This window comes from Cydia fagiglandana, chromosome 21 (assembly GCF_963556715.1).
Source record: "Cydia fagiglandana chromosome 21, ilCydFagi1.1, whole genome shotgun sequence".
In the NCBI taxonomy this organism is placed as follows: Eukaryota; Metazoa; Arthropoda; class Insecta; order Lepidoptera; family Tortricidae; genus Cydia; species Cydia fagiglandana.
Genome location: NC_085952.1, coordinates 1,209,206 through 1,237,170, shown reverse-complemented (window position 1 = coordinate 1,237,170; position 27,965 = coordinate 1,209,206). Strand labels below are relative to the sequence as shown.

At 37.7% G+C, this 27,965-nt stretch overlaps 1 protein-coding gene across 2 annotated transcripts in view; it reads left to right on the top strand.

Annotated features, from left to right (window-relative positions):
• LOC134675061 (alpha-2 adrenergic receptor) overlaps positions 1-27,965 on the top strand; it is a 683,584-nt gene that overhangs the window by 122,581 nt on the left and 533,038 nt on the right. For both annotated transcript variants that reach the window (XM_063533217.1, XM_063533216.1), the window contains exon 2: positions 13,267-13,309. The gene's annotated coding sequence lies outside the window, so the exon portion shown is untranslated. The remainder of the gene's footprint in view (positions 1-13,266; positions 13,310-27,965) is intronic.

The following is a 27,965-nucleotide window of genomic DNA, read 5'->3' as shown; positions in this document are numbered from 1 at the left end:
ACCATTTATTTGTTAACCTCTAGCCGCCTATATAAGACCAAGCCGGCAGTAAGACCAAGATAATGATTATCGATCGTGTCAACGACAATTCGCCTGAAGTCACACAAATAGCGAATTGTGATGTTGTAAAATCGTATGTTTATCTAGGAGCTCTGATTTCCAACAACGGAGGATGTGTAGACGAGATCAAACGTCGTATGGCAATCACTAGAAGCGCTATGGACAAGTTACGAAAAATATGGCGGAATCGCAACACCACAAAAGCCACAAAAATCCGGCTCGTTAGAGCACTTGTATTCCCCATATTTCTCTACGCCGCTGAGACGTGGACCCTGCGGGAGAGTGAGAGGAAGAGGGTGGATGCCCTGGAAATGTGGTGCTAGCGAAGAATGCTTGGAGTATCGTGGACCGAACACCGCACCAACGTCTCCATACTCCAAAAGCTCGGCATCAATCCTCCATCGTTCAAGCTCGCATCCTCACTTTCTTTGGACACGTTTCTCGACGTGGAGATGTATCCATAGAGCGACTGGTGGTGCAAGGCAGAGTAGAAGGTACCCGAGCGCGGGGAAGGTCGCCCATGAGGTGGACGGACCAAATAAAGGCAGCAATGGACGGCCCCTTGCACGAATGCGGTAAACGCGCAGCCGTCAGGGAGAAGCGGAGGCGAGACGTCAAACGTGTCACAAAGGGAGACTTCCAATGATGACCACGACCGCTCTGTCAAGAGTGTCCCGATCAAGAAGAAGAGCCGCCTATATGTCAAACTTTGCCAAGCAAAATTAAATTTTATTTTGTCAACACAAAGTTTAAATTAGAATGGAACCGGAGACCTTTTTATAGGTGTATCTGGGTGGCTAGAGCTACTAGCGACCCGTTTAAGTATGTGACGTACGATGTATGACGTAAATGTGATGTGATGATAAATATGCATACCAAGTTTCTAATAATTTAAGCATAATTGTCTTAAAATGAGAGCGTGACTTCGATTGTATGGGAGCGGCTTTTAAGCCGCGGGTTCGGGTGACTCTTAACAGAACCCTTACGTATTATAATGTTTGACTTTGCAAGGTTCTACGGTATTCGAAATTAAGCTTTTGTGAGACATATTTTAAACTGTTTAGACGAAAATTAACGGCTTCACTCAAGCTCGAATTTTTAGTCGCTATTGGCGACATATTTCGGACCCGTCGGGGGTCCTTCCTCAGGCTCCAGTGCTCGCGTCGGCTGCACTTCGTGCACTCTAACATGTCGCCAATAGCGACTAAAAATTCAAGTGAGTGAAACCGTTGTCGTCTAAACAGTTCTACAGTATACATGGTGTGTCTGACCATGGGGCTTTAAATCCAGGGCTTGATTTTACTCGCTAAACTGAGCTACTTTTACTAACTATGGGACCAACCCTAAAATCGGGGAATTTTTTTTGGCTTTTCCATAGAAAACGTCGACATCTGGTCAGCCAAAATGTATGAAAAAGTAAAATTTTTTTTCGGGATTTCGGGGTTGGTGCCATAATAAAAGTAGCTCAGTTTAGCGAGTAGAATCGAGCCCCGGATTTAAAGCCCCAAGGTCGGACACACCCTGTATTTTTCACTCGCGTTCGCTTTGGAAGTTGTAGGAATAGCATCTGAATGTTAATTGTCCAGGTGAAAGCAACGTTAAATAAACAGGGATTCAGAGGAAATGGCTTTGTTTCTTATTTCACGGAAGAATAGACATAAAGCACTCACATTCCGGACAAAATTGTGTTGATGCGACGTGTTGGGACGTTGGTGTGAGATTTAATTTCGAATGCTTGGGGCCCGATTCGGATTTTGAAATAGATATCTATTAGATATCTTTTAGACATCACCAAGATACGATAACGATATGTTTAAGATCTAACCTGTCAAATTTGACATTTGCGCGATTCTGGAGATACTTGAACGATTTCCACAGGACATGACTTAGAGATCCAATTCATATCTAATAGATATCTTACTCTATCTAACGTAAAAGTGACATTGGTTGCCCGTATTGCGCTGCAAAAGAGAACTAGTTGATATCTAAACTACTATAACGTATCTAGAATGGATCTAGTACGTGTCGCCTCTTGTGAATATCTTGAAGTTCGAATACGGCAGTTGGTGTTAATTGTTTTTACACTTCAACAATACAAAGTGCAGTCAACATTTGATTAAGAAATTAATGAAATTTCACAGTAAAGATACTCCGATTCAAACTTTATGATACAGTCAGCAGCAGAAGTTGCTAAGCGGGCCAGATGTTCAAAATGATCTTGACGCGACTTTATTGTTAAGAGAACAAAAGCGCGGTAAGGTAATTTTGAACACCTCGCCCGCTTAGCAACTTCTGCTGCTGACTGTACGTCAAATATTACGCCTAGATACGATATGGATTAGATATGTCAGTGTCGGGCCGATAGTGCGACAGTTACTGTAAAAATATTAAATAAATACTATTTTTTGTTGCTTAGTCTAAACTGAAATTTAAAAATAATACCAGTAATTTTTTTTGTTAAAAACTGAAACCGTTATGATCTTTGATTAAATTATATTTCAATTCGTATATCTATCTGACAAAATGAATTTATTTATTCATGCATGCATTCCTTCTTTAATTTGTATAGGTAGTAGGTACCGACTGTCTTTGACTTTAAAAAAAATTGCGAGATTTAGTTATTTTTCGTAACTATAAATTATATCTAACTTTCTCCTTTAAGAAAAACGGTAACATATTTTTGCAGCTTTGTCACCGGCACCACAAAATCAATTGACAATCAGTTTAGCAGTTTTAATAGCAAAACACACATAACAAACATACCCTTCCACATACATATATACATAACCCTTAATTTGCCAACGTTGGTTAAAAAGGCAGAATATCTCATTGACTCTCCTTCCCACAATAGGGCACTCAGCGAGCACATTCGACTTAATAGCCAAACTGATGACACTGCCGAGTAAAAAGGAATGTACAGAACCCTTTGTGTTTTGAGATATTTCGCGTTAACTGGCCTTTTGGGTTTGGGGAATGAGGGTTATGAGAAATTATGATCGTAAAATATGCCAGAACACAGAAAAGTAGTTTTGTTTTTAATTAAAAACAGAAAAGTATTAAGTGAAATAAACAAGTAATAATAAATTAAAGTGAAAGTGAAATGGCGTTATGCATAAACGCGTTACTGGCCTGAATTAGATATGAATCGTTTGTCTTTATCTGTCATTTTGACTTATGTATTAGTAAGAAAGGGATAAAACGTAATTTAACTAAATCAGGCTCGTAAAGTTTTATGAATAACGGGGTTAGTCGTTAGACTAAATAAAGTAAAAGCGGCCAAGTGCGAGTCGGACTCGCCTATGAAGAGTTCCGTAGCAGCAAGTAACATAATAAAATTGCGGTTTACGATTTATGACGCATTAAAAAAAACTACTTACTAGATCGTTCAAACCAATTTTCGTTGGAAGTTTGCATGGTAATGTACATCATATATTTTTTTTTATCTTTCGGACACACATTTGGAAGTGTCTCTTGCGCAAACTATTCAGTTTACAAAAAAATTATATTATAAACCTTAATATCATTTTTGAAGACCTATCCATAGATACACCACACGTATGGGTTTGATGAAAAAAAATTGAGTTTCAATTCTAAGTATGGGACTCCCAAAATTTTTTTTTCTGTTTTTGTCTCAAAACCTTAATGCGGTTCACAGAATACATCTACTTACCAAGTTTCAACAGTATAGTTCTTATAGTTTCGGAAAAAACTGGTGAGACATACGGACGGACGGACAGACAGACAGACAGACAGACATGACGAATCTATAAGGGTTCCGTTTTTTGCCATTAGGCTACGGAACCCTAAAAAAGGCGCCATTAAAGTTGGCCACTATTAACAAGATTAACGCTAAAATCCACCTTAACATCACCATCACGTCATTTTAGGTCCTAACCGTCGAATAGTAATATTTATTTATAAACGGGACATAAAAATATAAACTAAACAATAAAACTAAACTACATGCAATATAAAACTTAAAATAATCTTATAAATAAAAAATTCTCCCCAGGTCGCTGTCATGTGTTATGGTGCCCAGAAGACTGGCCGTGTCACCTCGTTGGATGGCCAGACTAACACGCGTATTCGGGAAACGAGATAATCACAAGATCTAGAAACGATATAGAGATCAACTAGATTTACATTAGATATCGACTAGATGTGACTTGGATATCTAAGTCATAACTTGTCTAAATCGTTCAAGAGGGCCTCCAGAATCGCGGAAACGTCAAATTTGACATATCTATCTTACAAATATCTTTAAATTATCCATATCGTAACTTGTTGATGTCTAGTAGAGATCTAATTCATTTCCCGAATCAAGCCGTTTCGTTTATTTTGTCTTTTATGTACAGAAATGCGACTTGTTTCGCGCGTGAAAGGATTTTTCAGTAAGATTGTAAAAGATGTTTTTAATTAGGGCCGCTGTCGTTTACTAATTAACTAATTACGTGGTAACGCGGATTTATTTAAATGGTAGATGGGACCATAATTTGCTTTGGTAATTAATAGAACCCTGCTTAATTGTGAAATGATGTTTTTCACAGGCAATGGAGTTTTTTAATTAATAGACGAGCCTAAAAAGTTGACTGTTTGATAGCAAAGTTAGAACAAGTTTATGTTAAGATAAAGTTGCAAAGTTGGGACAATTTTTAGTTAGGACTAAGTTACAAAGTTAGGACAAAGTATTTTGCAGTTTTTTTATTTACATAATGTAACTAACTTTGTCACAAAGAGCCATCTATCAGGCACGATACAATAACGTAGTACAAGAGTTATTTTAACAAACTGTGCTAATTGTCACCTGGCTGACGGGCCAGAGTAACGACAAGCAATTGATTCACCCAATACATACTCATCGTTACTTCTGTCCTACTCATTTCCTCAAAAGTTAACTGGAAGAGATTCCAGACGGGGATAAGTTCGACTTTGTTGTATTTAACTCTGTAACTGTGTTTCTTGTTTTTTTATTTCTATGTAGGTACAATAAAGTATATACATACACACATACATAGACTAATAAACACTGCACACTACTCTCTTTTGTGCACTGTCGGATAATAACTAGTTAAACCATTCAAGAGCCATCCACGTCGGCCGTTGTTCTTTCCATCCCTTGGGAAATTTGGCTCAAACAGTGCGGATAGATAAAACCCTAATCGTCCTTCGCAATTAAAGCTATTCGGCCCGAATATTTAGAACAACATGTGTATGATTACTATCTCTTGGGTTATCTTGATGAGTTAGTTAAACTGTTTACTAAGCATTAGACTCGTATCTTAGGTATTTTTAATTGATAATATGATATGATTTGACAGTTGACAAATGTCAAAATGTATAGGAATTTAGAATTTACGACTGTTTTTTTTGGAAGTTCACAATTCTGCCGCTACTTATTGAGTTGTCATCGTTTTTTTATTCCTCATCACGCACTTGATAAGAGTCTAAAAGTAAATAATTAATCAGTGTAGTTTTTGATGCAGATTCACGGAAAAATCCTATGCTAAATCATAAATAAATGGCAACGGTTAAGTAAAATCAGAATTTGTTTACTCGATGAAAGAGAGAAACAAATGTACGGTTGGCTGATAACAAGCGGATACTGTAGCCTATGGAGCAACTAACTGTAAGTATGCCTCAAAGCGATCATTCGGTCACTTAATTGACATAAACATCTTTTTTACAACCTGTTAGTTCAAGCTATGGGGCTGTCCATAAATTACGTCATCAATTTTTTGACGATTTTGACCCCCCCCGCCCCTAAAATCATCCAAAAATCATGCTTCGAATGACCCCGTTTCCCCCTACGTCATGCTACCATCATCCGATGTCCAGAGCCCCTATGTGTAAATCTGTAATACTATTTAAAGTATATGCAGATACACCCTATAAACAAGGCACAATGTTCAGCTTAATCGGAATCCCAAAGTTTGCCACTGGTGGCCAATTGGATTACAATTGCAAACGCGCCAGGAAGTTTCTCGAATACATTCAACGTCCAATATCAAAACAACTTAAACGCCTTTAACTTCCTAATATCTTAATACCTTTTTAGATTTTCAAGTAAATGCAAGCTTTAATCAAGAAACAGCTTAAGCGACTTTAACTTTCTACTATTGTAATACCTTATTTAACTCGAATTTAACTTCTAATCGAAGGACCAGCCTAAGTGGATCTAATGTAATAGTGACATAATACCTTTAGCTTTAAATTGACCTGGTCCCAAACTGTATTAATTGCGAGGGGACAATTTGGATTGTATTGACTACTGGGGATACTAAGTTATTTTGAATTAAGGTGTTTTGCTTTCCATACAAAAAACAATTGAGTTTTATTAAGTCATTACACACTATTACAACATAAATATGTACACATATATCAACTTTCAAATATTCGTTTTCGCTAAATTAATAGAAAACCTTTGTTTTATACAGAAATAACGCAAAAAAGTCATATTTTTTATATCAATGTAACACCAAAATGATATTTATTATATGCTACATATGAGTAGGTACAAGTAATACAATAACATCTTATATCTTAACAACGTACGGTTTAGTTCACAAACAACTTTGCAAGCTAACAATACAAAAATTATATTATCACGCCGCAATAATGTCATGTAAATATATTTTTGGAACGTTGGCCAGTAAAGATGTTTGTGAACTTGACCGTACGTCGGAGTGGCGCAGTCGGTAGGTCCCAAACTTGCATACCGTTGGGAATCTTGATTTTCCAACGTTCAAAATTTCAATGAAAATCCGTTCAGTAGTTTTATCGCTTGAGTTTATCGCGAACAAACAAACAAACACATAAACAGACAGACGCGACGGGGGACTTTGTTTTATAAGGTGTAGTGTTAAATATTAACTAAACTTAATAAAAAATATTTATTGTTAATAAAAATGTAGATGTTTACTTTACAACCTCGACGCTCCTGAGCAAAATGTATGTATGTACGTACCAGTGGCGGTGCGTCAGGCATATCCATAGGCGAGCCGGGGCTAATTTTGGCTTACAGGTTTCCTTTACAACTCTGCTCAAACGTCCAAAAACAGGCAATTTTTTTTTTTTTAATCATTACTTATACTGTTTGGCCGCGCCTGGGGCCAGTTACAGTTTGCGGTGTGAGTGGGATCAGTGTTGCGGCCTGAAGGGCCGCGACACTGCCAAGTATGAAAGGAGCAAGAAAGAGACAGAAGAAGTAAAAGATGATAGAAGAGAGTAGAGGAGTGTAGTTTACAGTAAATATTAGCAAATAATGACGCTATACAATTCTAGTTTTGAAATTTATGAAATTTATTGTGAGGATGAATTAATTTTTATAAAAATAGTTCCTTAACCTAGGGCAGAGGGCCCGGTGTGGCATTGATTAGTGGTCTACGTTTGTTTTCCCAGTGAGGGCGCGTGGAATAGTATGAAGCTGGCTTTCTTTTGCCATTTCTGGGAGGAGCCGTACGCTGCCTGGCCAGGGTCCTAATTAATTCTTGTTGTTTGATTTGAGCCAGCGTTATTTCGTCGTCAGGATCTAACAAGACATGCCTCGGCCTACGTACACGTTTACGTTCCAAAAACAGGCAAGCCGGTGGGAATCGGCTTTTATGGACGCGCCGCCACTGGTACGTACGTACCTATGCTACCTACCTTAAATTATTTAGTAATAATTATAGTAACACATTTTCTCGAAACAATACTGACTTTATCGTAGAAAATAAATTATTCACTTACATTTTTAAAATTGAAACTGACAATTTTCGTGCTTAAGTTCATTTAAATATGAAATTGAAGTTTGTTGTTCTTTCTGTTTTCCACTTTTCACAGTCCTACTTGTAAATCAACAACGGAAAGTGGTCATTGAATTTAAAAACACCGCAGAAAATTTCGCAGTGTTTGGTGAATACAGTTTTATATTTTGTAAGGATGCTACAAAAAAATATGTTTTTTAGAAAATTCGAAAAGCCATTTTAAACTTCATTTTAAATTTCACTCTGTATCCAAAACAGCATCATTAAGAATTCTAAGTCAACCCGGGAGCTCTCAATACTAAGTCAGGGGTGTCACGCGGACCGTGCTCAACATGATTAACGTAGGGCCGTCACTCAAGTTAAATTGTCTTTAACCTTTGGCCGGAATCGATCGGTAATTCACTTTGCTGGCTGGGGATTTAAGGTGAGGTGTATCTAGAGTGATTTGTGGTGTTTTTAGTATAGCTATATTGAAACAGTAAATCGTTTAAAAAAGGCATTAAATCACCCGTTATACTGATACCTTTCACAAATTGTCACTACCCCTGATTCGCACTTTAAGATACGTCAAATATTAGGTCGGTGTCAAATTTGACGTTTTTGTTAGGGTTCCGTACCCAAAGGGTAAAACGGGACCCTATTACTAAGACTTCGCTGTCCGTCCGTCCGTCCGTCCGTCCGTCCGTCCGTCCGTCCGTCTGTCACCAGGCTGCATCTCACGAACCGTGACAGCTAGACAGTTGAAATTTTCACAGATGATGTATTTCTGTTGCCGCTATAACAATAAATACTAAAAACAGAATAAAGTAAAGATTTAAATGGGGCTCCCATACAACAAACGTAATTTTTGACCAAAGTTAAGCAACGTCGGGAGTGGTCCGTACTTGGATGGGTGACCGTTTTTTTTTGCTTTTTTTTTTTGCATTATGGTACGGAACCCTTCGTGCGCGAGTCCGACTCGCACTTGTTTATAGAAACGTCACTTTTGACACTAACATATCCGTAATTGACGTATCTTAAAGTTCAAATCAGGCGGTGTACTTTGTAATAACCAACAATGGAGTTTAGTGAAAACTAAAAGTCAGGAAGAGCTTAATTCAGGACTCACAAGTTTTAGAAACAGCAGTCTGGAGCAGCATACTTAGTTTTTAGGGTTCCGTACCCAAAGGGTAGAAACGGGATCCTATTACTCTCCGCCTAGACTCCGCTGTCCGTCTGTCTGTTTGTCTGTCTGTCTGTCTGTCAACTGGCTATATCTCATGATACCGTGATATCTAGGCAGTTGAAATTTTCACAGATGATGTCTTACTGTTGCCGCTATAACAACAAATACTAAAAACAGATTAAAATAAATATTTAAGTGGGGCTCCCATACAGCAAACGTGATTTTTTTGTCGTTTTTTGCTTACCTAATGGTACGCAACCTTTTGTGCGCGTGTCGGACTCGCATTTGGCTGTTTTTTATTTTAGACTTAAAAGACTCAAATTCGTCCCAACTCTACATAGGGTCGAAGTAAAGCGAGTATTTTTAATCTAATCTTGCCGATATTCGGGGAGTCCTTTTATCAATAACGTGTCTTTTTTCGACCGGAATTTGGGGAATTTTCGATACGTCATAATAGTTATTTGAATTCCCTTCTTTGGGTTCCTTAAAGCGTTTTCACATTGTCCGATCCCATCCGGACGCGCCCGGTCCACGCACACTACAACAAGCTTATGCTTACACATACGTACATAAACAAATACTATAGGCCCGACAGCTGACGGGGGGCTCCGACATGGCTGAATTTATCGGAAGCGCCTTTCCGATATCGGATGTCAGAAGGCGCCTGTGACAAAAACAGCTGCAGGAGAGTATCATTGGCATTAAGTCGGCCTTTTTTGTATTATTTATCGTTTCATAGTAATAATGATTTATTAAATCGATAATAAATACAGAGAAACACATACATCTTACATTTATTTTACTTCCTTCCGACATCCGATATCGGATCGCACAATGTGATAACGCTCTTAGGAAGGTACAAACTAGGCACGGTTTTCGAGTTTTTATAACAATAGATTTTTCTTTATATTAACACTGTTAAAAATAGTAGAAAATAAGCAGGGCTCTTGTATTATTACCGACTAAGAGGCTCTTAAATTATTGTGTTTATGTTAAGAAAGCGAAGATGCCATAATAAATCATTTCCAAGCTCTGCGTCAGTCTTTGTACAGTCTCAAAAATATGTTCACAGTTTTCGCCTTTATTACAATGGAGTAAGGTCCTAAAGTGTAAACGTATTTTTTACGTCGGCGGTATTATAAAGTCGTATTTTGCGTAATTTAGCTTGTATTTTCATGCCACTTCCCGACACGGAGTCAGCTACATATAACACACGTTAATGGATGTGATCGCGGCTCAGATGTCTCCCACTAGATCTAGCATGAACATACTTAACGGCGCAGAAACTTGGCCTCCGACACGGGTACACGCCATGGCGCGCCAGTTGTCTCGATCCTGTGCAATCTCCCCCACTCTCTCACATATCACAATACCCTTGAATAACTTTTTGTGCCTTTGTACACATTTACTGTATTCTCTCTGTGTTATTTACTTACTTGTTTTGTGCAGTAAAGTGTTTACTACGTTTACTTTTTAATTTTTGAAACTAAAACGTCACTTATCTTAAAGTTTGAATGGGGCATATTAACATACCTACATATTTACTGCGAGCTACCTACGCGCTATAAGTGTAGTCGATAACACGGGACAAACCGTAGGTAGCGAAAAGCGCCTACTACAACAGGGAACCGTTAGCGTTTTGTAATGTGTATCGTGAATTTTCTATAAAATCTTATTGTACACCATGCTGTGAGAGGTATTCTATGGATCGGCATCGTCGGGGAAGCGAACCGCGAACCGCCTACTCGTCAGGCCGCGTTAACTCCCCTCAAAGAATTAGAGGTACGATTTAATTTCTCGTGTACGAGCACTTTTATGCGAAATAGACTGTTATTTTATAGGATCCTTTAGGATGTAGGTTAATGTGTTATCACGGTACTTACTTGTGTGTATGGATAATTTTGAGAAGTCCTTTCTGTATATACGGTAGTACTATTATATCTTCTGTGGCGATGGTAAGTCGAGCTGCGACAGGCTCGCGTGACAAATCCGCAGATCGAGCAAAAATGGCGGCGGCAATTAGAGCGGGGCGTAGTGAGGGGCGCACGGGGTATCGATGTTTTCGATTTATTTAAATGAAATAAATAAATAGATATTAACCTCTACCCGCCCAGAGACCTATAAAGGTCTCCTATCCATTCTAATTTGAACTTTGTGTTGACAAAATAAAATTTCATTTTGCTTGGCAAGGTTTAACGTATGGGCGACTAGAGGTTAAAGGACAATTTTACATAGATCAATCGATCGAAGCTCTGGCTTGTGTAATTGGGACTATAGTTCGTTTTTTTTAGCATTAGAAATTAGGTAAACAATCTTGATGTGTCTTTTAATTGAAAAACACATTTTAAAAATAAGTTACGGCAAATATGTAACAATTATGAATCTAATACGATCATTTATATTCTTCTGCTTTCAAAAGTAATAGTTTTTGAATTGTAAAAAGCGTTTTTCAATTAAAAGACATGTCAAGATCGCTTACCTTCTTGCAAGTTCTTTCTAATGCTAAAAAAAACGAACTATAGACGATAATTATATTATGTACCTAATACATAGAAAACATCCCTAACTCAGGAACTTATCAGGGGGATGTACTTATCAGGATTCGGACGGGACTTCCTACTTCGTATAAGGAATGATTTTTACATTCCTTTATCGTATAAGGTATAAGTGTCATTAAATTAATGCCAAATGGCACTTTCTACCAGTCAACAATACAAATCGTTTTTTTTACTTGCCGTGTTTTTGTAAAACGGTCAACCAGACTTTAGAACCAATACCACAGAATAAATAATAGTACTAGTTACAAAAGACTCGCTCTCTAACAAAACACGTCTGTTACGATCTGGCCGCGTAGCCAACATGCCAATCGCTTACGCTCCGTAGCGATCGAAATGCAACTGTCACTGTCGCACTAACATGGAAGAGTGATAGAGAGACATAATGCTTTTCGTTGTCGAAGCGATGGCGATTGTAACCTTGGCTAGGCCGGCAGGACAGATATGGCCGCTAGGTGGCGACAGCGCCACGCGCGGCTTATAGCTAGCCACCCAAATTGGTGTGGAACGGATGTACTTGTAGCTACCTGTTGCAAAGTGACGAAATCGCGGAGTGAGCCACGCCTGCCAATACATAGATAATACAATTATATCGTATCTCGGGGTTGCAATCATAACGTGTTTTGCAGTTTTAAGGCATGGCAAATATATAAAGGCCAACTAGTTGTCCGTGACAAAAATAAAACTCAATCACTCATGAAATAACTATGTTTCATCGTTTCAACTCAATCATTCATCGTTTTAAAATTCTTCAAAGAAAAACTTAAATCATGCCATCCCTTGAGCCTGTATACTGGTCAACGCGCAATTAATTAGTCAGCCCACCGCGCCCTTTGCAATCCCCTTCCCTTCTGTTACTCCACACACGTACCTGCGACTCTGTATTTCTGTATTGTTACATGTAAATGTAGTATTTCTGTATTGTTGCATGTTCTTGCAAATAAAATGATATTGATTGATCGTTGTAAAGTAGCAAGTAAAATTAAAAACCGGGCAAGTGCGAGTCGGACTCGCGCACGAAGGGTTCCGTACCATAAAGCAAAAAAAAACAAAAGAAAGCAAAAAAAAAAAAACGGTCACCCATCCAAGTACGGACCACTCCCGACGTTGCTTAACTTTGGTCAAAAATCACATTTGTTGTATGGGAGCCCCATTTAAATCTTTATTTTATTCTGTTTTTAGTATTTGTTGTTATAGCGGCAACAGAAATACATCATCTGTGAAAATTTCAACTGTCTAGCTATCACGGTTCGTGAGATACAGCCTGGTGACAGACGGACGGACGGACGGACGGACAGCGAAGTCTTAGTAATAGGGTCCCGTTTTACCCTTTGGGTACGGAACCCTAAAAATGATGACGCGGGACTGGGCGGGTCACGTCTGCCTCATGCATCCGGATAGTTGTTGGGCGTATTAAAATCATATATTTTTCATTCCTTCCATTCTGTTACTGGCATACAAAGTCTATGTAACGGAATGGAATCTTGAGACACTTTAATTGTCCTATTGAGTAGATATAGCATACAAATCCTCAAAAAAAAGTGTAATCTACAGATATAATTAATCATTCCTATATATAAACGGGTCACTCTCCTGTTTCAACTTGCTTGACATGTTTTACTCCGTAAAGTTGAGGTGACAGGCGGTCTTATCGGTAAAAAGCGATCTCTTTAGTGGAAATTATTATGCAAAATAGAGATAAATGTTAAAATCACACTAATATAAAAACGTTTGTCAACAGGTTTACAAGCGAGGAGGCAAATTCGGGAATATGAAGCATTAAGGTGAGTTAGGTTCACAGACAAGACATCCTCCAGACTGAGCATAGTAGCTTTACCCCCTCTGCCACAAATACGGTAGTTTTACTCCATTTTCGAGTCGAAAGTGTCTTTATGTGACGTCCGTGTCTTTGAACGGACCAATCACGGCACGGGACCTCGCTCACCTCGTCCCCCGCACCCCCGTATTTTTTGACAACATCGGTTTCATGAAATAATTGCTCTAAACTCCGTCTAGAGGATTCCTAGTCTATGGTTAGGTTTCGCGCTGGCATACTCCCAAACGTAGTTATACCGAATCTGGCGAAAGGCCAGTCAACTACGAGTTTTGAGTAATAAAATTATTCCCATTATTTGATAGAAAATTGTTGAGAATTGTTAAGTTGTTGGTTTCAGGGGAATAGCAAAATTTATAGATGTGGAAAATTCCCAAAAATTTTAATGAATATCTCGAATATTTCGAGAAAATTACTAGACTTGGTTACTTACCTATCAAGGGATATCGTTAAGAAAATCTAATGTACCACAAATCGACTTATTCCCCCCATCCGATCCATATTCGATCCCATCTAGAGCCGGAACAGTGGAGGATCATAAAAAAAATCTGTACTTGACGTATTTTCCACAAATTTGGGAATTTTTATGGTATTCATACTCGGAATCACGAGCTATTTCAATCCTAATAGGAGTAAAAAATTGCCCTAATGTTTTTTTTTTACCATTCCGTTACCATTATACATAGACAGTTTCATAGGAAAGAATGAAAAATACAAAGTAGAATAGAATAAGAATAAAGAATAAAGATCATTTAATTTAGAAAAGGTTACAGATATACCAGGGGTCTCCGCACTAGGCAATGCCTGTATCGCGGAGAACCAAATTACAATTAAATATCAGAGCTGTTACAATCAGTCTAACATCTAGTAAGAAACTACTTACGACTAGTACCTAATCTAAACTATAAACTAAGGCTAACCCTAGACACAATATTGAAACTAAATCCTGTTAAATATGGCTTCTGTCTCGGCATAATTTTGTGAGTGCAGCAGTATGAAGAGTAGTTTTTTCGCTTCCATTTGAGTGCAATCCCTGAGGTTACATTATACGTTATACAGTAGGAATAACATAATAATCCCAAATTTTAACTTAAAATTGTACTTGAAACTAAATGGCCCACGTCCCGGATCTCACTTTATGTTAACTTAAGATCAAAAATGAACCAAGCTCTCGGTATACTTAATTAAACTGGTAATATCGGAAATCGACGATCCTTTTTCGGGATGGCTCCAAATCCGGGTGCGGCCAATAAGGTTATATTAAGGTCGGCGGAATACTTATCATTTTAATATCGGAGGCGGTGCAGGCTTGCGGATTCCATAGGAGCTGGCCAAGTTAAAAGCGGTGGGGTTAATTTTTAACCTGTTATTAATAAAATTCAATTAACTATTCAATTTGTTACAAGTGGATGACATTTTTTTTTTACTATGAAAAATTTACCCACTGTTTTTTATTTTTCTAAGTTTTTTCAATATTGTGCTTTTATTTTATTTTTAAATTATTAGATTGTCAATTATTTGCATGTCGTGTCTTCGACTGAATACTGATACTTACATGTAAAACCTTGTCATCGTGCACCATACGTATTCTGGCAAATAAAGAAATTCTATTATATTCTAAATTAGAAAGAAATAACACTATAAGCACATCTTGCACTATCCAACTAACCCGGGGTTAAGCGGCTAAACCGTTAAAGCAGTGTCAAATCGTAAAGGTTACCATGGTAACTTCAGGTTTAACCGGTTAACCCCGGGTTAGTGAATGGAGCAAGTGGCCCTAACGGTTTTAAAACTTTTAAATTGTTCACGGTTAGTTTGACTAGATGAATTAGAATCATACAAAATAATATAAAAGGTTATCACGGTCCATATCCCTGATATAAGACTATATTTTCCTTTTTTTATTACTTCTAACCAAAGGGGTTCCGTGAGCATCTACTGAATCCTACACCAGAACAGGTGACGCAGCAGAAAACTGTTGTGTCGCCAAAACTATTTATAATAATTAGGTATTAAGGTAATTTCTAATTATTTTGAGTTCATATTAATATTTATCATTATTTCAAAACATGTGTAATAATATCCAGAGCTCGGATAGGGTGAGCTATTTGCCTTATAATTTGACATGTCTTATGTCATATATAAGGCAAATAGCTCACCCTATCCGAGCTCTGGTAATATCCTATAAATGTGTATAAGGTTGTCTGGAAGATCGCTCTTTAGCGATAAGACCGACTGTTGTCTGCCTCTACATTTAATAAATTGTACTGTTCTTTTGTATCTTTTTACTGAGGTGTGCCAGTAAAGAGTATTCTATCTATCTATCCTCTTAAGACGCAGAGTGCAGAGTCGTAAAACTGCATTTTTAAAGTTTTGTATTTGAAACGGCTTGAAAATGTATTTATTTCCTCGCTGTTGTAGTAAAGACCATTTTATGTGTAACTACGTATATGAGAAGCGATCTTTGAAGAAAATTCCTACGATATTTTCAGCGTGTGACTTGCGCCTACAACGGAGTCAAGGCTCTGTAGGTGACGTCACGTGCTTTACCTACTCCATTCTAGACTCTTCTGATATAAACTTCATCTTCATCATCATCATCATAGCACATGTCGTGACACGTCCGGTCAAGGAATTTGATGTTATAGATCTACGATGTACAAGATTGCCTGCCAGTTTTCGGACCCTGTCAGCTTTTACATTGATTGTCACTGTGACAAGTAAAATCATCATTATCATTCGCATGTTTCCCATTCACTTGGGGTCAGCTCAGCAAGTCTTTTTCTTCCATTCCTCTTTGTCGTTTGTCGTCTCATCATTCACCTGCTTTATTTTCATTATCATCTTTCACACTGTCCATCCACGTTTTCCTTGGGTTTCCTTTCTTCTTAAGGGGCCCACTGATTAACAGTCCACCGGATGTATCTGCCTGTCAGTTGTTCGGAACTGTCAACTTTTTGTTCTAACTGACAGGCCGAATCCGTCCCGCGGACTGTTAATTAGTGGGCCCCTTTACATAGGGATGCGGAGGGCTACAATCATACTTACCTAATACCTTTCGCGTCACATGACTTTCATCCCTCCATATCTATTGCCTTTATCACAACGCCTGGTTGTATAGTGTCCAACGATTTCCTATGGATTTGATAAAAAAAAACTGTTTATTTTACAAAAAAATTATAACATTACACGTTCTTAACCAAGTTATAATATTTAATATTTAAGATTTTAGTAACTAGGATGAGGGGGACATATTTATTCCCTAATCTTAAGTTCTAACATCATCAGTTTACCTGGCTTGGCACCTCTTCCTACCTGCTGACTAGATTTACCTATTTAGTTCATAGGGCAAATTATACAAATTTGCGTTATAATAGGTAACAATACAGTAATTTATCATGAAATTATTAGCAAAGTTCCCTGAAGGTTGCGATAAAATAAGTTTTTAACAAATTTCAGCTAGAAATTTAAAAGTTATTAATTTGATGGCACAGATTGGATATCGCTCATAATTTGATTCCGAAAATCTAATTACCCTCAAAATCAACAATCTTGGACAAACAGAAAACTTCTTGAAATGAACCTACTTAAAGAAAATTATGAAATTAATTTTTGGAGAGAATCGTGGCCTAGTTACATTAAAAGTTGAAATAATTTAAGAGGATAGTAGACGACCGTGTTCCATCCAAACGTAGTTCCTATTTTGCTCCCTGGATATTGATATTATGAAAAATATTGTTATATAATTTATTGAATAATAACATTAATAAAATATAACCCTAGCATTAGCATGGTCATGTTAGTCAAAGATACAATAATTTTTTTGTTTATTAAGTATAAGAGTTATGAATTTAGAAGCGAAAAACAAATTCGACACAATTTTTTTTAAGCTCTATTTGCGTAATACTATTTTTTATAATGATAATATTCAGAAAGGAAAATGTGGACTAGGTATCGTTTGGGTAGAGAAACGGTCACGTGACGTCGTCCTCTGTCGTCTTAAGAGAAAAATAGTTATTTTTTATAAAATAGTTGAGTAGGAATGTCAATCATCATTATACTGTTATTAAATTGTAATTAAAGTGCCACTAAGGATAAAGTATGTTCACCGAAGATCGCTAGCACTGTATGGTGCACTCGAAATGTATAGGGGAGTTGTGTCCTTAGGCATCATGTTCGCACTTATTGGTGTACTGTAAGTCGTGGAAAGGTCATATAAAAATCAATACGAATTATTTAGTGAGAATTGACCTCCAGGCGGATATTCGAATGTACATACATACATACATCACTGGCTCAGTGACACAAAGAGAATCTTGGCCTCTGACACAAGAGAGCGCCACTCTGCCCTATTCTGCGCCACTTCACGGTAGTTGGGTATTTCGAGTAGAGGGCGGACAGGTCTTTTTGGGCGTCGTCACTGCAGCGGTATCCGGGACGCCCAGACGGACGTTTTCCGCCATGAATATTCGAACGTAATAAATATATGTACATATATATATATATAATATAAATAAATCTCAAACGTACCTTAGTTTCACAAGGAAGGCTTAGCCTTATGCATACTCTTTCCAGTTAGCGCAGACTTTTTTAATAACATACTCCAACGGACCAAAGACTAAGCCTTGCGGTACTCTATATTTTAATCCTCGCTGGGATTATAAAAATGTTACATCGACGTGTGTTAAATTACGTATAAAATATTAATGTTCCACAGGTTTTTATTTTACCCAGATTTATTTAAATTTTATGTTTTTGCTGGGAATGTTTTTATTTTGTATTTTGTATGGTACCATACTTATCAAAAGCTTAATACAAAACGTTAAGTCAAACAATTATGACTACTCTTGACTATTTATACATAGTAAGCAACTTCTTTATGCATCGAATTATATTAAAAGGGAACCATACTATATACTAAAACTAAAATGTGCTTTAGAGTTTATTGCATAAGTTTAGTAGTACATAATATAACCTTTTGTGACGTTGTGGTTAGTGGTAGAGATAATAATAATAGTAAATTGTCTTATTACAAGGGGTCTCTACGTGTTGGCTTCGGCCCCACGCACGCCTTCCAAATGCCCGGGACCCCATGGTCCCGAGAATTTGTAAAAGACAGACATAATAATAATAAGCCCGCAGGGCAGCTTGTGGCGAGCTGTTGGGGAGTAACGACCCCACGGACCCGAGTGCTCCCGAGAGTCGGTCAGGGTCTCCGTCTCCGGCGTGTCTTCGTCGGTCGGAGTGGACCCCAAGGAGACCCGCAGGACTCTCAGCTCTGGCTTGCCTTCATTGGCCGTCCAGAGAGGAGTCGCTAGAGCTATATGCTCCAGGGGTGGAAGTGAAAGATGCATAAGACGCGAGTTGGCACAGTGGCTGGTAACAGCCACTGGGTAGAAAGCGGCGCACACCTCTCGACACCCCTGAGCCGCCTACACCAGTGTTGCTCCTGGTCGTCTTTACGACGATAGTTTCAGGGGCCCACCTAGTTAGTGGCAAGTCACCGCCTGCCTCGATAACGTGTAGAAGCATTGTTATGGCAGGTGTCCGGACCTCTCTGCAATAGCCCAATCTTTTGACCAGCCAAACTTCAACACCATAACCGGCACTCTTCTCCACTGTATTTACAATAGCTCCTATGCCAGCTGGGACCGATTTACGGGTATCTATTTGTACCCGTGGATGGGTTCTAGCTGGTGTATTACATAACATCAAACTTGTCTTAAAGGGCCTCTGTGCTGTTGGCTTCGGCCCCACGCATGCCTCCCAAAGGTCCGGGACCCCATGGTCCCGAGATATGGAAAGACATACAAATAATAATAATAATAAAATGCTTTATTGCACACTACAAAAGAAATGGTACAAAAGTATGAACAGGTACAAATATGTAGGTAACAACAGGCGGACTTATCGCTAAACAGCGATCTCTTCCAGACAACCTTCAGAGATAGTTCTATTCTATGATTAAACTTGTCAAGTTTTAATTGTCGTTAAGGTCTAACATGTTTCATGAAATACGAATACATGGAAAGTTTCTTGTAACAAATAAAAACGAAATCTAAATTTAAACTACTCGAATAATTCACCCCGCATCACTACCGACCCAAAGGTGCCCATCACGCTTACGGCATTTTATGGGACATTTGGACACTTCAGGAAATACTAGTCGAGGCCAATCCTGCAGGTGACGACCCAGCTCGAAATGTATTAAATTGTTTTTATAAGTTACCTATGTATCTAATAGGCATCATATTCTAATTAAGAACCTATATAGTCACCGCAGTTGTAGCATTATAGCTACCTAAAGAGTTCTTAAAGATTGGACTCTTGATGTTAGACAAAGTTGGAATTAAGGCGAAATTATCTTTATAGGTTCCCTTAGGCCCACTTGCACAATCCCGTTAACCCAGGGTTAAACCGTTAACTTAGTGTCAAATTGTACTGGTAACCATGGTAACTCCAGGTTTAACTCGTTAACCTCGGGTTAGTAGAATGGTGCAAGTGGGCCTTAGTATCAAATTAAAAAATTTAATCTAATTTTTAGTGCCTTTAATTTCCGCTTTTACATTGACAGCTTTTAATATTTTCTCTTTCGTGCCATTGAAAGTATTGAAGCTACTATTTTATTTTCCTAGTAATAAAGTATAATTTGCAATAGCACCAGGCAACATGTGTAATCTTCTTAGCGTTGCAATCTGTCGAGTCATTACCGTGGCGGATATGACTGCCCGTCGGCGACTTATCGGAGAGCTGTTTCGAAATCTACGCCAAAATACGGTACTGTAAAGGTTTGCAACCTTTACAGCCTTTTTGATCAGTGGCTAGTCACTACATATTTGAATTTAGAATCTGATCTCACTGTCAAATGGAACGGGGTGCGGATCAGCATTCCTAAAGAGATCCATCAAGACTAGTCGTGCCTGTTACGTAGCTAATCTATCAGAAAATAATATATATAAATAAGTTTTTGCCAAAAATTTCATTTTTGGTACAAGCTTTTATTGCTGACTGTACTTTTCTTACGACAGACAACTAATACTCATCGAGACAATTCTAAAAACCCCTAACACAATTAGGTTGCGTTGTTTCATCACAGAGTTCCGATGGCCACCTCCTGTCCTGTCCTGCCAGATCAGCTCGATGGTACTAGAATATTGCATTGTCATCCAATTTATATATGCATGCAAAATTTCAGCTCAATCCGAAACCGGGAAGTGGATCAAATTTAACTTGCAAGATTTGATTACAGACCGACAACGGGACAGGTGAAACTAAATAAAAGCTTGTAATAAAATAAATACTATCTATTTTATGTGTTTAATGGTCTTCCACATCCTCCCTGCTAGGTCGTATCCCTTTACAGTACTATCTAGCTAGGTCCCAAACTCTTCAACTAAAGGGGCGTTCCACAAAAATATATACGAATCATGAAAAATATATCTAATATTTTTCCATGTCACCGTCTCTCAAACAATGGGACAGAGCGACAAGTGCATTGACCCATATACTTCGGTCACAGAACAATTTCTATTAAAGCTACAAAAAACTTGATTGACCCATAAACAAGAAAAAGTTGAAGCTCGACTGGAAATTTTCCGCCAAAGTTTTCTAAATCTTACTCGTATCACAGAGGTGTTCCATTTTGTGGCATTTCGCGTGAAAAGGAGTCTTATGACAGTTGGGAACAAATCATATTCTAGTCTATTGTTTTGTATTTGTATATTAGTAAAATATAGGGACGTGTCTTTGTAGCTACATAGTTTTTTTTTATTTTAAGTATTTCTATATTAAAATTGGTGTCAAAATTTTGTAAATAAATAAGAATGCACACTACCAAGTTTAGGGTAAGACAGCCCTTAATTTATATAAAAACCATAATAATATCCTAATCAATTTATCATGTTGTAGGTATGATGATTTAAATAAAAAGTTTTTTACTAAGTATGTTGTTTTTAATATTATTTTTATGTCAAAATGTAAATTTGAAATGGCCTCTAGGACCCTTTACGCTTAGAACGCCACATTTGCGCTGAAATGTTAGCAGATGTTTATGGCCTGGGGCATCCCCCCTTTAGAATTAGGGTAAGGGGAGTTCTGACTTTTATTATCTCTTACAGGGAGTTTTATGAGAGCATGCAGATCAAGATTTTCATCTCGGAGGGGAATGAAAACTGTTACATTAGGAATTGTTTTATTGTGTCATTGTGATAATTTCTGGTGCTTTGTGTCATAGTTTAGAGGAATATGAGAGCGATGCAGGATCAAGATTTTCATCTCGGAGGGGAATGAAAACTGTTACATTAGGAATTATTTTATTGTCATTGTGATAATTTCTGGTGCTTTATGTCACAGTTTAGAATAATAGCTGAGCGGTTGGGTGAGTGACTTTTGAAATGGAGGCCGTGGGCCGCACGGGTTCCAAATTTTGTACTAGTAGCGAGTTTATCGGAACTTATATTATAATTATGAAAGTGAAAGTTTTTCTTCAATTCAGGGATATTATCATACATTCGTGCATATCAATGTTTAGTACTAAAGAATATTTTTAGACAAGCGTAATTGAAAAAAAAATCATTGAATGCAGTTTTGTTTCTTTTTAAAAATAAAAGAAGATTTCCCTTTTAAGTAAAAAAAGCTCACTTATGGTTTTAAGGCACTTTTCCTCCAGGGCCCATTTTTTTTTTCACACTGTATACGTTATTAATAACAGTTCAATGGCTTAGGACGATATTTTTTTCATTTCACTCATATTTTTGCTCATTTTATTTCCTGCGAAGTTTTGATGAGCAAAACAACACTATAAATAACACTTCATAAATAATACACGGAAACGGCAAACACCTACAGAAAAGATAGAAATAACCATCGCTCGTAGCCAATTTAATATACAGGCGAGAAAAACTACCCTTACCGGGAAATTTTAAATTCCCACAGGAGCGCCCTACGTCCGCGAAGACAAGAGCCTATTCAGATTTAAAAAATCGTAACGGTTTTGACCTTATTTTGATACGACTTTTGGAGCGGCGCATGCTGACTCAAACTCGTACAGTCGCCATCAGATATATCGGGGCATCCAAGGTGTTCATAATATCTGAACACGCACTCTAACGCCTTGACAATAGAGGCGTGGTTAGATATTTGTAAGCGCCTTAGCCGCTCCGAAATATTATTAGGTTGCGTTGTTTTATTACAGAGTACCTATGGCTGCCTCTTGTGTCAGTTGTACCCATCATCAGATCAGCTTGATGGTACCATACCATAGTATTGAAAATAAGAATAAGAATAAGTTATTGATAATAATTGGGAACACAGTACATGCACAGGACCCCAAACTAGGCTGAGCTTGTGAAATAAAATAAAATTACATGTAATATTATTTATTATATTATTGCATTGTCACCCAACTTACATATTATGTGAGGTTTCAACTCGTTCGTCGAAATTAGCTTGCAATAGACCTGAACGTACATACATACAAGTTAAAATAAAACATTGAAAAAAATGGAAACCATAATTATAAAATTGTAAAATCAGAATCTGCCTCGTAACCTTGGTCCGAAAATGTAGTGATTTAAACACCTCCGGCCCGCATAAATCACACCCTGTATGTCCGTATAAGTTGTAGTTTATTTTGTATCCCTCGCGTGTGATCTAAATGATCTGGCCAGTTCAAGTTCAGATATAGGTTTTAAAATACAGGATGTCCTCCTCCTTCTTATGGTGCCGTCTCTGTCATTGACTATCATTAGGGCTATTTTTACTTTTGACGCTGCAGCTTGAATTAGCGATCTGGTTTCATCTAGAACCAGCACCTGAGGATTTTGAGCCACGTGGTACGTCTTCTTCTACATTTTCGTTTGCCTTGGTATTTCCCCTGTATTATCTGCTGGAGGAGGTGGTATTTGTCATTTCGCAATACATGACCAAAGTACTGCAGTTTCCTAATCTTTTTAGTATCAAAAATGTCTCTTCTCCTTTGCACTCTCTGCAGAATGCTGTTATTGGTTACTAGAGATCTGTCCATGAGATTTTCAGTATTCTCCTCTACACCCACATCTCAAATGCCTCTAGACGTACAAAAAATAGAATGTTAAGCGGGTACTAAGTTGGTGCGACTATTAGTTTGAATGCAACAATTTAATTTATGTAAGTTATAGGACATTCTATTGTAAAATTGCGCACACATTTGTCTATTTGTCGTGGCACAGTAGTAATTACAGTGTGCCAACAGCGCTCCATTCCGCCAGCGCTCGCTTTTTGTCGCTCAGCGCCATTCAAGGAAAAAAACAGTCCGCTTCCTCTGACAGGGTGGCGCGAGTTACATACTTTAGCGCAGCGGTCGGCAACCTTTTAGCAGCCAAGGGCCACATAGCAGTTAAAGAAGTGGACGCGGGCCGCACTTTGTTAGTATTTATGACTTTATCAGACATTGTCGTTTGTCAATATTACATACAAAATAGCCAGGGAGGCTCGCGGGCCACGAGTGAGAGGTTCGCGGGCCGCATGCGGTCCGCGGGGCGCTGGTTGCCACCCGCTGCTTTAGCGGATATAAATACTTACTACGGTGTCCCAACGAGCCTTGGCCACCGACACCAGATCACGCCATGCCTCTCGATCTTGCGATAGCTCACGCCAGTCGCCATGGCCGAAGTTGAGCAGGTCTTGAGCTAGGTACGTCGTTCCAGTGGTACCTAGGCCGTCCAATCGAGCGTCTCCCAATTATCCAAAGTACGCTCTCTTAACGGCACAATCCTCTCCCATTCTTTCTAAGTGTCCAAGCCACTGAAGCCTAGCCGCTTTGGTCTCTCCAATAATAAAGTCAAAGCTAGTTTCCTTGCAGTGGTTCTTAGCAAGGGTTGTATCATGATAATTCAAAAAGGACGTTCTCTGCCATTAAATTTCAGTTCACATTCATCATGAAACAGTACAGCAGCAAAAGTTGGTAAGCGGGCCAGGTGTTCAAAAGGATCTTACCGCGACTTTATTGTTAAGAGAATAAGAGCGTGTCAAGGTAATTTTGAACACCTCGCCCGCTTAGCAACTTCTGCTCCTGATTGTACATATAAAGTTTGATTGAAACACAGACGTCAACTTCACCAATTTTGGCCATACAAGGCCAGCGATCGTTATCGTTTTTCCTAAAAAAAATCTGCGCCAATAACTTATCGTGCTTTGTGACTTGTTTGCTATCATGATAGTTCAAAAAACTTTTTTACTCCGCATACTGATCAACATTTGTTCGGTGACTTTTAAAAATAACTTGTGATTTGATTTTTAGGGTTCCGTACCCAAAGGGTAAAACGGGACCCTATTACTAAGACTTCGCTGTCCGTCCGTCCGTCCGTCCGTCTGTCACCAGGCTGTATCTCACGAACCGTGATAGCTAGACAGTTGAAATTTTCACAGATGATGTATTTCTGTTGCCGCTATAACAACAAATACTAAAAACAGAATAAAATAAAGATTTAAATGGGGCTCCCATACAACAAACGTGATTTTTGACCAAAGTTAAGCAACGTCGGGAGTGGTCAGTAATTGGATGGGTGACCGTTTTTTTTTGCATTTTTTTTGGGTTTTTTTTTTGCATTATGGTACGGAACCCTTCGTGCGCGAGTCCAACTCGCACTTGCCCGGTTTTTTAATACACTTTAAAGTTTATTCTAAGACGCAATGTATTGCGAATTTTGTTATGTTTAAGGCGTGACAAGCAACGTCAATCACAATGATATGGCGATGGCGTCCATTGAAGATAATATTTATTTTGTATGAAAAATAGTACTTCATAATTTTTTAAAGTTGTTGAACCAAAGTGTCACCGTTTGAGGAGTACAATCTGTGTTTTAATTATTTGCTCGTGTTACAGGCCACACCCGGTACAGCGAATAGTTAAACACGAAACAGTATAAAAAGTTAGGCACTCAATTAACTGTTCTCAGTCGGCATCCCAACTTTCTCTTTGTTTCGTTACATCGGCGTTTTCGTTTTTCTAATAATGCTTTTCGGGCTGTCCGTTTTTTGTTATCGATGTTCGAAGTATTTTATTATTTTTCATTCTGCTCCCACTCTGCTGTATAAGCGTTTGTTTGCAGTGAGTACAGAGTTATAATTATATTGAGTGGGATTTTGTTACAACTCCCTAATCGCAAATTGTTAGGATTCCATACCCAAAGGGTAAAAACGGGACCCTATTATTAAGACTCCATTGTCCGTCTGTCTATCTGTCACCAGGCTGTATCTCATGAACCGTGATAGCTAGACAGTTAAAATTTTCACAGATAATGTATTTCTGTTGCTATACGGTGGGCGAGTCCGACTTGTCTGGTTTTTCATTTCTGATGCTCTGAAAGTGATAATGTTTCTAAAATATTCAAATGTATAATTTCGTTCTAAGTAAATGAATTAGTTGTACATTGTTACCAACATTGTTAGTTGAAAGTACTCCAAGAAATTCAAGTAATCCAAAAAAAAAAAATACTGTCTGTCTTGAATGTAGTCTTGTATCTGACGAAATAACATTTACATAATTGTCTGGATTTGAATTTGTGTTGTAAATGTAATTCTAGTCTTACTATAATATGTTGTGTTAAGGGTCGGGTCGGGAAACGAACTGGCTACCTCAAATGGCCATCAGTCTATTTTATGGCTGCAAGCAGAGCTGTTAATCCTTTATACAAAGGTCACGGTAAATAGTATGAGAACAGTACGGTATATCATGAATACGGAAACCAGTTTAAGCCAGACCAATACCAAAATAATTTACCTAAAGAAATGACTAAGTTTAAATACTGTTTAATTTATCCATTGTAATGAGTGAGTTTATGATTTTATTTAATTTAAATTTTCATTGTACACTTATGGTGTAAAGTAGAAAATTAAATAGGCCGCAGCTTTTAAGAGTGAGTTAACGCAAAATTGTAATTTTTATATTAAATATTTACACATTTTATTCAAGGGGATGTGTCATGATAAAATCTCGTTTTAAATTAAAATTATATAAACTACATAAAAACCGAACAGAGTAGTAGATAGCACCCTATTTTAAAAAGGATGTGGCAATTTTACAAAATTAGGGTCTTAAATTAGTAAAAATATGTGTTTATAAAGTAAAACCTATGCTGGTTTAATATATTTTGTATTTTTTCTAAGACTACTTAATACTACAAATGTATTAGAAATTTCCACGCGTAATAATCATCATTTATCTCTTATCTTTTGGTTTATGTTAAGTGTATCTGTGCCTGTATTATCAGTTGATCACGAAACTCTGGAAACAGTATAACGACTGAGAAGAAGACATGTAAGTTTACTGTAAATTTAATATTTACTGCCGACCCTTGTACATTCGGCTCCGTATTTCACTCTATCGAATCATGGGCCTACCTAATTTATAGAGTAATTTGGTGCTGTAATAGATAGCCTTTGAGATGGCAGATTAAAAGGATTGTGTATGGAGTTCAAATAAACTAATGGCTCGTGGGGAAAGGATTTCATATTACTTTTCTGCCCTTGGGATTATGCATTCTTTGCCCTCGTTATTATGCCAAAAGAATATATCTAGTTTGCTGTAAGAATGTATCCCCTTTTGTGTTTTTGAGTAAGGGATTCTTCTTTGGAAATGTTAAATAGGTCAATGCTGTTACTTGTATGCAGTATTTGTTTTAGTTATTGTTTTGACATTTCTCTTTTTAACATTCCTAATCCAAGTCATAAAAACGATTAGAGTCAAGCTGCCGTATTCGAACTTCAAGATATTCACAAGAGACGACACGTACTAGATCCATTCTAGATATGTTATAGTTTAGATATCAACTAGTTCTCTTTTGCAGCGCAATTCGGGCAACCAATGTCACTTTTACGTTAGATAGAGTAAGATATCTATAGTCATATCCTGTAGAAATCGTTCAAGAGTATCTCCAGAATCACGCAAATGTCAAATTTGACAGGTTAGATCTTAAACATATCGTTATCGTATCTTGGTGATGTCTAAAAGATGTCTAATAGATGTCTATTTCAAAATCCGAATCGGGCCCCAATACATTCCACGCCTGTTCTCGTTTCGAACAGAGACTCTGTGGACTTTGACAATTCTTAACGTTTGTAAGTTCATAAGTTGGAGTAATGGTCATAAGTTGCATTAAAATAGATTATAATAGTTAATTTTTTATAGCCTGTATTGTGTCCCACTGCTGGGCAAAGGCCTCCCCTGTCTTTCGCCACTCGTCACTAGTTAATTAAAAGAAAAAAAACTATGACCATGATGACATTTATTTTTGTTATGGGCACCACTCCCCTTCCTTTCTAAAATTGTTATTAATTGTTTATAACAGATATTCATGACCTGTAATGCAAAATTGATGAATAAATTATTCTAAATGGTTCTCGGCTGTATAGGTGGTTTAAATAGACATGGATATAGGTACATACATACACATTATAAATCAAAGACACACCTATTAGTCTTATTTTTATTATCTTAGTTTTGCCGCAGTCGACTAGTAAACTGCATAAAATAAACACCAATCCTAAAATCCATTGTAGACTAATTAAACTTCAAACAAAATGTTCTCTTTAATGTTTTTAGACTGCAACAATAATATGAAAGTGAA